This window comes from Lissotriton helveticus, chromosome 3_1, assembly GCF_964261635.1.
Source record: "Lissotriton helveticus chromosome 3_1, aLisHel1.1, whole genome shotgun sequence".
Taxonomy (NCBI): Eukaryota; Metazoa; Chordata; class Amphibia; order Caudata; family Salamandridae; genus Lissotriton; species Lissotriton helveticus.
In genome coordinates, this window is record NC_136061.1 from 1,955,516,270 (window position 1) to 1,955,529,149 (window position 12,880).

Sequence of the window (12,880 nt, forward strand, 5' to 3'; positions counted from 1 at the left end):
GAACTATAAGATATGGAATTAGCCGGTTAAAACCCAATATTTTTGCTTGTCTGTATCCAGGGCTCGAGTCGGGGTACCACGCGGGTGGACGGCGTCCCCCCACTTATTTTACTGGGGGGACGCCATCCCCCCTGCCAAACAGCTGGACTTCACTCTTTGGCCTCTCTGGGACGAGGAGCTCGGCACCTTTCGTGACGTCACTTCCTGTCGTGACGTTTCTTCCGGTGACAGCTTCCCCCCACTTCTTTTTTTATGACTTGTGCCCTGTCTGTATCTATGTTCACATTGGTTGAGGGGTTGTTCGTGTATTTCCTGCCAAGTTCTTGTGGGCTTCAGCCTTAGGGTGAAAGACTCAACCGCGCGTTTAAAATGTGCAGGGGCTGTATTACTGCATTTACCAACATGCTGTCAGGAGCAGAACTAAAACACGCATTCGACATTGCCCTGTTGCACTTTCCTGCATCTCCCTCCAAGGTAAAAGCTGCAAACTCAATTGGTCTCGCTTTTAGGGTGACCAACCGTCAATAAATTTCACGGACTGCCCATTATTTGGGCCTCTTGTCCGTTATCCGTGAGGAATGCTTTCACGGACGCCATTTGTCCGTAATTTCAGACATTGGAATGAGCTGCCCCCCGCAGCAGCCTGTAACTCTCACTGCAGGGGCGAGCTCACGCTCCTGCTGTGATCTGTGGCCTGCAGCACCCCCTCCCTGACCTGACACAGACGGCTATCGGCCCATTATCATTCTGTATGTTGGCCTAATTATCACATACAGAATGAAAATTGGCATCTCTGCACAGTGACAGTATTTGCTGGGCCACCTCCTGCCAGAGCCCAGGGCATGGTACCCTGCTTTTGTTTATGGGCTCCTGCCACCTCACCAGGGGTCAAGCTCTGGGGAGGTGGAGGTGGAGGTGGAGGTTTCATGTTGGCGCATTTTACCCATGTGCATCCACTGTTAGTCTCCTATGCTGTCACACAAGCAGTGATCATGGTACAAATACAATTGTCCTTTATTGTTAATTTCTTTTGCTCCTATAGTGCAAAGTTTCTGCATATATGCTGTTATTAGGTTCATGTTTACCCTGCCTCCCCCTCCCCTCCCCCCCAACCCCCTTAGCTTTTATACATTGCATCCCCTTGGGATCATTGTTCAAATCTGGTGTTTTTTCTCAATGGGGGACAAGGGGCATGTAAGTTCTGAGAAGCCTTCACCTTTGATCTTTTTCTTCAATTTTTTTAAAGCATATGCTTTCTATACTTTCAAGAAGGCTGCAGAATTGCATGATGCAACATGACGACCCAACATGGCAGCCATTATCAAATTATATAAAACATGGTTTTCTGTACAGCTGCATTGCATGACTACACAATGCGGATTGTGTCATGCAGTGCAACATGATGGGCATCTTTAAAGTATATAAAACACTGTTTTCTATACTTATTACATACCCAGTTGCAGCTACTGCCTTTGCCAACGCCTGCTTACTTTAAAAGTATCCAGCACTGACAAAGACATACCAGCTTCTTTCTAGTAGAGAGATGCAGTTAAAGTGCAGCATGACAAAGTCTCCTGCCCCAGGCATACTTTGAGGAGCATAAGGATAGAGAGGCAGAATGAAGGGACAGGGTGAGTGGGAGAAGATGACAACATCTAGGGCATCAATAGAGCTGCCATCTGGCACCTTGTGTGTCGCAGATGAGCCTCATGATCAGATATAGAATGAGTGAGAGGAGAAAGAACGCAGGAGCACTCTGAAGAGCAAGACATGTATTCTCACGGAGTGCTAAACAACACATGACATTAAAACAAAGTAGATCTGTGGTGTCAGCAATGGAACGATACACCTTATCCAATCTAAATCAGCCCTGTAAGCAAGCTATGCTCAATGGCAGAATAGGGAGACAAGCCGTTTAATAAAGCACAGGGGTGTGCGATTTCCAAGAAAGCCACCTAATCATGAACAAGGACTGATGTGAAGACCACTCTATGTAGTATTGTATACAGTGTTGTTTGCAGTTGGACTGAAGTCCCCAGCAGGATGTAAAGTGTGGCTTGGGGTAGTTGGAGTTTGTGGTGAGCTTGGGTGCCACTTTGGTGCATTTTAGAAGTAATCTTTCGTTTTTTAGGTCTAAGCCTGGGCAGCGCTTGCACTGTCTCTTCGAGGCATGCTGTATTCAGAATATCGGAAGACCTTCATGCCCAGTTTCCACCCATTTTTTTTTTTAACCCTTTGCATGCTGATGACGGAACCGCTCCGTCATCAGCTGCGGGTGCGCTGTGCTGATGACGGAGCGGTTCCGTCATGGCCCGCTCGCCGCTCATGCGCGGTGCGAATTCCGCGCCTGCGCTGAGCATTCTATTGAGCGGGGCGGGCCATGACGGAACCGCTCTGTCACAAGCACAGCCCAACCGACGCTGGAGACGGAGCCGTTCCGTCACCAGCATGCGCCCACCGCATTTCCGCCCGACCCCTTAGCACTGCGGCGGAATAGCCGCCACAGTGAAGAGGTTAATTGGCTCCGGTCACTGTCCTTTGTAAATGGTGGCTTTTCATTGGCCAATAGACTTAGTAGTCCCTCCTTAGTACCTCCTTGTCTCTTCTTGTAACCTCCCATGAGGACACCCCCTGTTTCATGTGTTGTTACTCTAGATGTTTTAATTACAGCCTTGAGCACTATTTTCTTAAATGGTTTTGTCCTGCCTCCAACAGAAGGCAGGAGAAAAGCATTTAAGAAAATAGTGCTCGAGGCTGTAATGCTTTTTTAAAAAGTATTATTTATTAATTTAACATGCGTGGTACGCCCCTGCTCCAGTAATGGCAGCTGCGCTTTTATTTATTATTTGTGGAGCTGAATGCTTTATGCGTTTTTTTTCTGTTTGTGTCCTTTGCTTGCAACGGCAGGACCCGCTTTAGCTTTAAACGTTTTGAGCTAAAACACGGGTGCCGCAATTGCTTCAAAAGTGAAGAAATAGAAAAGCATTTTTTTCTATTTCTTTACTTTTGAATCAATCGCGGCACCCGCGCTTTAGCTTAAGATGTTTAAAGCGAAAATAAATAGAAGATAAAAACGTGTGGCGACCATTTTTTTTTATCTATTTGCTTGCCTTTGTTACAATCCCTGCACCCTCACTTTAGTTTCAAACATCTTAAACTAAAGCACAGGTGCTGCAATTGCTTCAAAAGTAAAGAAATGGAAATAAAATGCTTTTCTATTTCTTTACTTTTGAAGCAATCACGTCACCTACGCTTTAGCTTAAAATGCTTAAAGCTAAAACGCGAGTGTCGCGATTGCTTTATAATGCAATAGCTGTCGCATTACTTTTTTTTTATTCAACATGAGAAAAATGACAAAATAGATATTTAAATGGACAGTCATACTGAATTACACCAATGATAACAAAACAGAACAAATTTCAGGAATACAAATTCTTCCCTTTTTTTTTGCCTTTTAAGACAAGAGGCAATCTTAATTAAACCATGCTATTCCATGCTGTTCCTTAAATTTCAGAACAATGATCCCCAAACTTTCTTAAGTTTGCATGGTGAGCGAGTCCCACTGGAGACGGAATTATTGCCCCTCTCTCCGCCTCAAATATAAAGCTCTTCTCAATGACTATAAAAGAGCTATCCTAGCGGCCAAAACAAAATATTTCACTGACAGAGTGGCCCTCTCTGCCAACAAATCTCGAGAAATCTTCTCATTAGTCCACAATCTCGCCACCTCCGATCGCACCTGCACGTCTCTTGTTCCTTCTCAAACTCTCTGTTCTTCTCTGAATGATTATTTCATCGACAAGATCATTAATATCAAGGCCAATATTCCTACTGTACCTTATCCTGATCTCTCTGTTCCCTTTCCTTTGCCCTTTTCTTCTTTGGACCATTTTCAACCCATCTCTCCTGAGCTTTTTCTTGACCTGCTTGCTAAGGTTAATTCTGGTTCCCCGGCAGATTGTGCTCCTGCACGGATTCTTAGAACACTCTTCACTTGCTGCCCTGCCCCTCCTCTTACTTTCCTTAATGCTTCCTTGGCCTTGAGCTCTGTCCCTTCTTCATTCAAATCCGCTATAGTCCTCCCAATTCTCAAAAAACCTGGTTTAGATCCTTCCCTTTTATCTAATTTCAGGCCCATCTCCTTGCTCCCCTACCTGGGGAAGATCCTTGAAAGCCATGCCACATCCTGCCTGTCCACCTATATCGAGGAGAACCATCTTCTGGCCTCCCATCAGGCGGGTTTTCGCCCAGGCCACTCCACTGAGGGAGTGGTTCTTGCGGTCCTGGACGAACTCAAGGGGAAAGCCGACAGCAACCTCCCTCAAGCTTTGGTCCTCCTCGACTTGTCCGCTGCGTTTGACACGGTCGATCATGCCATCCTTCTCGATCGTGTCAGCGCAGCGGGCATCCAGGGTGTTGCCTTTTCTTGGATCGCGTCCTTTCTCCAAGGCAGGTCGCAAGCGGTTCACCTCTCTGGGTTTTCCGCTCCCCTCGCTCGGTTACCTGTGGGGTTCCCCAAGGCTCCTCCCTCTCCCCTCTCCTCTTTAATCTTTATATCCGTCCTCTTATTTCCTCTCTTCTCGAGCTGGGGGTCTCTGTGTATAACTACGCAGATGACCTCCAGCTCGTCTTTGATCTTTCGTCCCCTTCTGACTCTCTTCCCAAGTTTTGCTCCACATTAGTCTTTATTTCTCAGTGGATGAGCTTCAATCATTTGAAGATCAATCCGGACAAGACAGAGCTTGTCCTCACGGGTGGTCCTTCTAACCCCTGGTCCCCGGCACATTGGCCCCTTTCCTTTGGTCCCCCTCCTTCACCGGTTTCTTCTGTTCGTACTTTGGGCATCAAGGTCAGCCATGACCTGTCCATGTATGCCCAAATCAGTTCTGTTGTGTCATCTTGCTTTTTGTCTCTTCGTTTAATTCGTAAAATTTCCCGGTTTTTTTCTGTCGATGCCCTCAAGACCATCGTTATGGCCCTTATCATCTCCCGCCTGGATTACGGGAATGGCCTGTATGTTGGCATTCCCGCTTATGAAACCCGCCGCCTTCAGGCCATTCAAAACCAAGCGGCTCGCCTTATCCTCCGCTTACCCAAATCTTCTCACATTACTCCTGCACTTAAATCCCTACACTGGCTCCCCGTTCACTTCAGATCCTTCTTCAAGCTTGCTTGTCTGGCGTTTCGGGCGCATGCTCGTTCCGCCCCCCTTTTCATCAATTCTCTTATCACTTCCCATGCCCCCAGCCGCACTCTCCGCTCCTCAAAACTTTCTCTCCTTCACGTCCCCCGTTTCCGTAAATCACGCACTGGAGGCACCCACTTCTCGGTCTTGGCCCCCCGGTTCTGGAACAGTCTCCCTCTTTCTATACGTTCCATCCCTATCTATACCCACTTTCGTAGGGCCCTCAAAACTTTTCTGTTCTCTCAGGCATTCCCTAGTTAGTTTCCTTGGGTTCCCTCTGTGAGATTGGATGAGTCCTCAGCGCCAGGAAGACGCTTGGCCGCAGTACGCTCTATTAAGTTTCTTTTTCATTTCATTTCATTTCGTTTTAGCCAGTGCTAATTCCATGTCATATTTCTCTTTAACCAATCCCCACCATTCGATAGCAGATGGAGGAACTCGTGAGATCCAAACCCGGGCAATTGTCAAACTAGCGCATACTAGTAATATAGTAAATAAATCCGTCTGGCTAGTTCCCATGTTCTGCCCACTCATCATATCATCTGCTATTGAGAACGTTAGTGATCTCCCGAGTTTCTGAGACAATATTTGAATCACCTTCTGCCAAAATTCTGCTCACTCAGGGCATGAAAAGAACATGTGTTTCAGATCGGCTGCCTGTAGATCGCACTTCGGACACTTCGTCCGATCACTGAAAGAATCGTATGATCACCATTTCGATATCCTTTCAGGTGTATGGTATAGTAGACAAATTGTTTTGTACTGCTGCATCCTCAAGTTAGATGAGTGCACCGCTCTATTGATGCTACTGAGGGCAAGCAAAATAGTATTAGCTGAGATCGATATCCTCATACTGCGACTCCAACGATCAGCTAGTCTAGTGCAATCTTCTTCCTTATAGGTGCATAGACTTTTATATCCTATACTAATCAATAATTTATCGTTTGTTCCACACAAGCAATTCCATCTATCAGAATCCAAAACATTTTCCAGCTTCATACTGCTTATGAAGTAGTCTCGGATCTGGTAGTATTTAAATTGCATGCTTGCTGATAATTTATATAGAATATTCAGTCTTTCAAATGTGATAAACCGATTATAATCATATAGATCCCCTAGGTGCTTGATCCCAGGGCTAGCCCATCGTTTTCCCTCTGCATCGTGGAAAATTTCTGGTAGACCTGGATTACCCCACAAGGGGAGTTTGACATGATAAAACAGTGTGTCACTTTTAGACAGGATAGCACTCCAAGGGCCAGATGTAGGTAGCCCAATACCGGTCGGTAACGGCCGAAATTACCGAATTTCGGCCGTTACCGACCGGTATTAGGCATTAGAGATGTTTGGGCCAAATTTAAAGATTCGGTAATTTACCGAATCTGTAATTTAAGGAATCTGTAAGTTACCGAATCCTTAAAGTACCGATTCGGTAAATTACCGAATCTGTAACGTAGGGAGCTCTCAAGTAAGTGCATTTCTGAGTTAAGGATTCGGTATTTACCACCAACTAAAAGTTGGTGGTAAATATCGAAAACCTTTGAAAAAGCAAATTTGTGCTTTTCCAAAAGTGCCATGAGGCAGTATGTGGCCTGTAACAGTGGTGGGTGGGATTCATATAGTGCGCTAGTATGGCGCTTGCATGCGTGCGGATATGTGTTATTTGGCACACGACCTGTATAATGATCCTGCCTGGTGGCAAACCAGCTGCTTCCATTAAGCTCACTGTATTGCATTTGGGCACTGCATAGGTACTTTGGTTATGCACCATTTGGGGAAACAGAGTGACTTTGGGTTTGGGCGCTGGGACCAGTGCCACCAAACTGAGTAGCTATAACAAACTACTACAGAGCTGTTCAGGTGAGGTCAGAGGCAGCATCCAGGAGCAGAGAATGACTAACTGATCTGGAGAGGAGCTTGAGACTCTGTTGACTGGTTTAACTGGTACTTGGTCACACCAGTAAACACAACTGAATGAGCACATGATGTGGGGTTTGGTGATGCTTATGGGGTGTTGGTGGTGGGGGCAGCGTGCCAGAAGTCACTGGATGGGAGCTCTTGCAAGTAAGTAAATGCGCAGGCTTGCTCAATAATGATCTCCCTAATTATTGGGCAGCCTCATTGGGAAAAGCAGACTTACAAGTATTGTGAGGACTCCACTTAAAAGCAAATGCAGCATCATTGTTTTAGAAGTAAGAATTTTCTGTTATTAAATAGGCACACAACATGACTTTAGTTATGGCCTCAATGATGACGTAAGAGAAACTGCTAAAGCACTTAGGGCGGAAGATCAAAATATCCTAAATACAGACAGCCCTTTCACACCCCTCACAGACTAGCAGTTATACACACTCCTCACAGAATACCTTTCATACGCTACTGTAGATTTTCTTCCTCACATCCTCTAACCTGGACAGCAGTTGCTGGTTTAGTTGCAGATAACGGACAACATAGACCCTGTGACAATTACAGTAGGGGAGGGGTTTTAGGTCGAGCCTGAGCAGTGCATGCACTGCTCTGCAAGGCATGCTGTATTCAGTATATGGGCTATTGGGGAGTTTGGACACGCCCACTGCTTTTGGTTGGTTAGTTGGCCTGTCTTTTCTCTGGTTGGTTAATATTGTGCACCTGTCCCTCCTTTCTGTACTTGGTTCCCTCCCAGTGGACATCACCAATTGATTCTTTTGGTTGGCCATCTCTGTCCATCTCTTGACTCCTTGCTTGCACAACCTCCCCTCATCTCTTCGTTGCTGCTGGCATGAAACTATTGATGGGTTAACTGTTCAAACAGCATGGTCTGTTGATACAAACATTTGAAATAAATAAAACAACAGTTCATTACAATAGAATATTTCCGTAAGCTCTCCCCCCACCCTCCAAACGCACATGCAGCGTCCATCCAAGTCGTTATCTGGAGGTGCCCTTTTCTACAGGCCGCTGGCCTGCTGTTGGAGAAAGGCATGGGATCAAGTTTAAACAAGCATTTGCAATGCAATAGGTCACATGTAACGGAACGTTTGACCTATTGGTTATGCAACACCAATAGCTCAAACCTTCACTAATGCGAGACCTATTCCCTTGCAAATGCTTGTTACATTTGGATTCACTGCCATACTAGCAGCCTTACTCTTCAGACAGCACCCCCACGCTCATCAGAGTAACAGGTACACACTACCAGAAGCACTTTCACCCCTCTTGCATGCTACTTATCTAGCCGAATCTAAACTGGTCTGTAAGAAAGTGTGCAAGCAGGCACGTAGTTTAATCATTCTGCAAAAGACTTCTTGTAGCAAACCAGTAGATCTGGCTTGCATTTTCCGTAACGAACTAGACCTATTGCCATGGCCAATAATTGTTTTATTCTTTGCTGTTTTCTTTTTATGTCATTTTTCATTTGTGTTGTCTTTTTGCAGTCTCTGCCTTCATTAATTTCTCAATAATGGTCTGTTTTCTGCAGTTTTCTTCCTCGTTAAGTACATTCCCCCGTCTCTCTTTACTAGCTCGGTTCTTACCTCGCAGTTTTTTGTGTGTCACTTTTACAACTTGTCTGTATTCCAACACTACTTGCTGTTTCACTGTCCTCTCTTTCTTGCTCTATTTCATTCTTTGCTGGCAGGTGCACTCCTCAAGGGACTAGTGCAGGTGAATGTTCTTCACAAACAGAAGTACCTACATTTTAGCCTTCAGCATCAAGAGATCATTGTAAAGAGGTTGAATGACCCGCACCAGTCATGAGGTCCAGGTAGGGCGTCTGCCCTTAAGAACAGGGCAAGTGCTGAAGAAGCAGGCCTGAATATCAGGGGCTGTTGGGATTTGATGACTGTCCATTGGCCCATCCATAAACTACTGTAGAGTACTTTTTGTGCCAAATGACTTGAGCACTTTTCTGACTCTACAAAACGTCACTGGGCTGGATTAGAAACGGCTCCACGTTTACATTGTGCTCAGTAGGTTTTCGCTGTCAGCATATATAAAGGGTGCCAATGATAGATGATATTTGGAAACCTGCACAAACTGTTTTTGTAGTGGTAGTGTGTTCCTCATAGTGTGCTTTTGTTCATGGGTCGAACATGCACTCATTAGTAACTGGAGTAGCCTATTACTAATTCCATTGACCTTGCAAGGATGAAGGGCTGAGTTGACCATGTCTGGATTTGAATCTGTGACGTGCACACCACACAAGCAGAGCCCAGCGCAGTGTGTTTAACCCACAGGGTTCTATTTAAACATATACGCAGGTTTTCAAAGATAGGATTTCAGGTAGAAGAATAAGAAAAAAAGAGTAATGAGATTGTTGAACATATCCATATCTAGGTGAGTCGAGAGAATACTTCCTAGAGGATCAGATAGAATATTAGATTGTTATTGACTGGGAAATAAACCCACGGCCTGCATGGATTTGGGGAGATTGTGCCTCTGTTCTCGAGTTCATCCTAAGCAAGCTCTGTAAGTTTTGACCCCCTTTGACAGCACCTGCGACACTGTGTGTCCTCTGGAGCTCGGCCTTTTCTGTGACAGAGGTTAAGACTAAGGGCTGTCCTCTGTGGTCTGTTGGGGGCCACCACGTGCAGCCTCCTTCCCGAGCGCTACTACAGTCAGCTCACTGGGAGGTAGCCGAGGCCTAGGAGAGATTTGTTTCCCATAACTCCTCTCTCGCTTCCGAATGCCCGGTTTTGTTTGAGTTGCGATGCATTATGGTCTGCTGAACGCGCTTGTGATCATGTCCCCGCGCCGCATCCCGCTATAGAATGGCAGCCGATAGGTCGGCATTCTCGCTCTCGCTAAAACGTGCAGGTGTCTTTACCCACCCACCTGCCATGATCCTACTGAACACGGACAGTCTCGCGGACACATCCCCTCATCACCAGCCCGCATCCCTGTCCACATGTTTTTCATTCCTGGCTGATACGTCACCCCATATGAAGTCCTGCTTCTGTTTAACAGCGCCGTTTAATCTCCGCACCCTGCTGGTACGCCGGGGGTTAAGTACAAGAGAAGGCAAAATAATATCTAATGCAGTGGTACAGGACGATCAATCAAAACTGACGGGCCCTTTAACGGGCTATTTGTCGGGCGCTGTAGGTTCCAGCGGTGGCTTGTCAAGCCCGGATGTGTTCCGTGTTCTTTAACGTGTGCTGAAGGTGCTCGACCTTAAGAGTGCTAGGGGATTGATGTCTCGAGAGCGGGAAGGTGTTGGCATAGTGGGGGGCCTGTATAACACTGCAAGAGCTCACGGGGCTTCATCGCACCTCACCCGGTGCCTGCAGACAGCCACCTCTGGAGCCAACACCTGCACCCTCCGTTGTAACATACTGTGCCCTGCTAACCTGAGAGCATTTCATGCCTTCGAAACTGCCTCTCTGCCCCCCCCCCCCCCCCTCAGCCATTCTCTGTTTGACTCTGTTGAGAGTTGTTCCTTATCCAAACATATGCATAATCATCTAGGCCTGTGGGTTTTGCTTGGCGATACTGTGTGTTTTCTCATTGGTGGGAAGTGTGGGCTTTGCGTGCACGTGGAATTGTTGGTGGTGGCCTGTTTGTTTAGCTGCGCCACTGGTTTTTAGATCCCGGCCCGTAGACACACTTAGCTGCTGTTAAAGAGACCTGTTGTTTGCTATACAGTACATAGAGCGGGCTTTGAATCGGGCCATTGCTGTTGATTGCATATATTTCCTATTTATCTCAGTGCCCGATCCCCCAGATGGCTTTCATCCCTATTCTTATTCCCCGCCCAATAGCATTTCATATTTATATAACTACTGCACTGGTTGTCTTCTAGCCTTCCACCCTTGACTGGCAGGGAGGTACTACATTTTATTTTAATATCTCTTCGGCATTCCGTGAGGGGGCATTGCTTTTCTCACTCGCCTACTTGCTTTCAGGGACCCGCAGCTGCACACTGCTACAGGGCTGTTCGCTTTTGGGCCTGTGCTCTCCCAGCCCCACTTTTCAATTTTTAAAATGTGCTTCTTTAAAAAAAAAAATAATTTACCAAGGCCCTGCAGTTTTGCACTGCTTCGGGGTGCCCTCTTTTGGAACCCCACCCCTAACAATGTCATCTTCTCGCCTCCGCCACTCCCCTCTTGGACTCATTCATTACTTGTTTTTACTTATTTCTTTTGCACAACTATGGGGCGCATGAGCTTTCGGTAACAGCGATTTCCATCAAGGAATGAGTTTTCACTTGAACAGAAAATTACTCCAAATGTAGTTTATTTCACACCCCGTAGCGAAGGAGCACTGGTAAAGGTCTTAAAGTGGGGGTGTATGCATTATGTATTGTACTTATGGGTTGTTGCTTACCTGTTTGCCTTGGGCGCTTTGTATACTTTTGTAATGTATCCGCTTTCCAGAATGGAACCATTACTTGCATTCCAGTGGAAGGCCGTGTGAGTCAGTTACTGCTGGTGCATCAGAAGATCTGATGCCTGCTGGTAGTGGAAAGATTCCTGATACTCAAAGAAAGCTTCCTTTAACCACAACGCCCAAGAGGGGTCACTGCATATTGGCGACGAGGATGCTCACAGGACTCGCACTTTTGAATAGATTTTCTTAAAACATAAGAAAATCCATTCACCGTTGACCACCACCGATGTGTATGTATCCTTGGCAGCTATTTTTCAATGGATTTACATATGCTTAAAGAAAATAATTGTTTTCCTTATTGGCCTACGCACATAGCAGCCATCTCGGGGATGGAAAAAGAAGCATTGGCAAAACCAATATACTTCTTAGATGAACTCTATTGGCCGTACCAATGCTTGTTACTGGTTGGCTGTGGCTATGAGTGAGAGAAATGATCTAGTTGGTTCTCTGGATAAATATCAGAATTCTCATCTCAAAATGTTATGTTTTACCTTGTTACAATTTACCGACTACTCGAGTAGGATCCTTTCAGGGGGTTGCCTGTGCTCTGTATAGCAATGAGAAGGCCCTCTCTGATGTTCGCAACTGTAGTTTCTTTACTTCTCTTGGATCTGAGGCCTGACTGACTCTCACAGAGTAGATTGTGGTGTTTCATATAATCCAGGAACTGTCTGGTCATTTTTCCAAAATATTTTCCTGTGCTTACTTGAGACTGGAAGATAATTACATGCTTCAAGACTGCTGAAACTCCCCCTTTTAGCATGAGAGCAATCACAATGCCATTGAGGTCATGCTTGGCCAGATTTCTTTGCATGATGCTGAACATGGCTCCACCTGTCATTTTAAGTTTTTCATCCTATTTGCTAGAATTGTTATCTTTGCCAATCAGAGGATTTAAAAGTCGAGAAAATTTGGTTCGATTTTGGTAGGTAAATGAGGAGAGATTGGGGATGGTTTGCAGCTGTACTTTACTATTTGACACTGACACTATTTTACGGAGATTCGCACTCTTACTTTTTTTGTGCTTTTGGATCATTCCCTTCCATAAGATACCGAATATTTCCTTCAATTGTTTAGTAGCCTTTATGCAATTGCAATAGAAAGCTGTTTTGCCATTCTGTGTGCTTTATAATATCCCATTCAGTGGATTTAACACAGAGTCTTTTCACTACAACAGACAAAAGTTTTACTCTATTACAGACTCCGATATGGACGATTGGAATAACTGATTTCAGTTCAGTTCAGAAACTTCATTTCGGCCAATGTGACCATAAAAGTATATATATTGTACAATACATTTCATTTGATTCAAGAATAAAACAATAAAAAGAA

General features: G+C 45.4%; 1 protein-coding gene across 2 annotated transcripts in view; it reads left to right on the plus strand.

Annotated features, from left to right (window-relative positions):
* The window catches only part of MAP2K5 (mitogen-activated protein kinase kinase 5), a 1,262,070-nt gene that overhangs the window by 244,643 nt on the left and 1,004,547 nt on the right, over nt 1-12,880 (plus strand). The gene's annotated exons all lie outside the window — the stretch shown is intronic.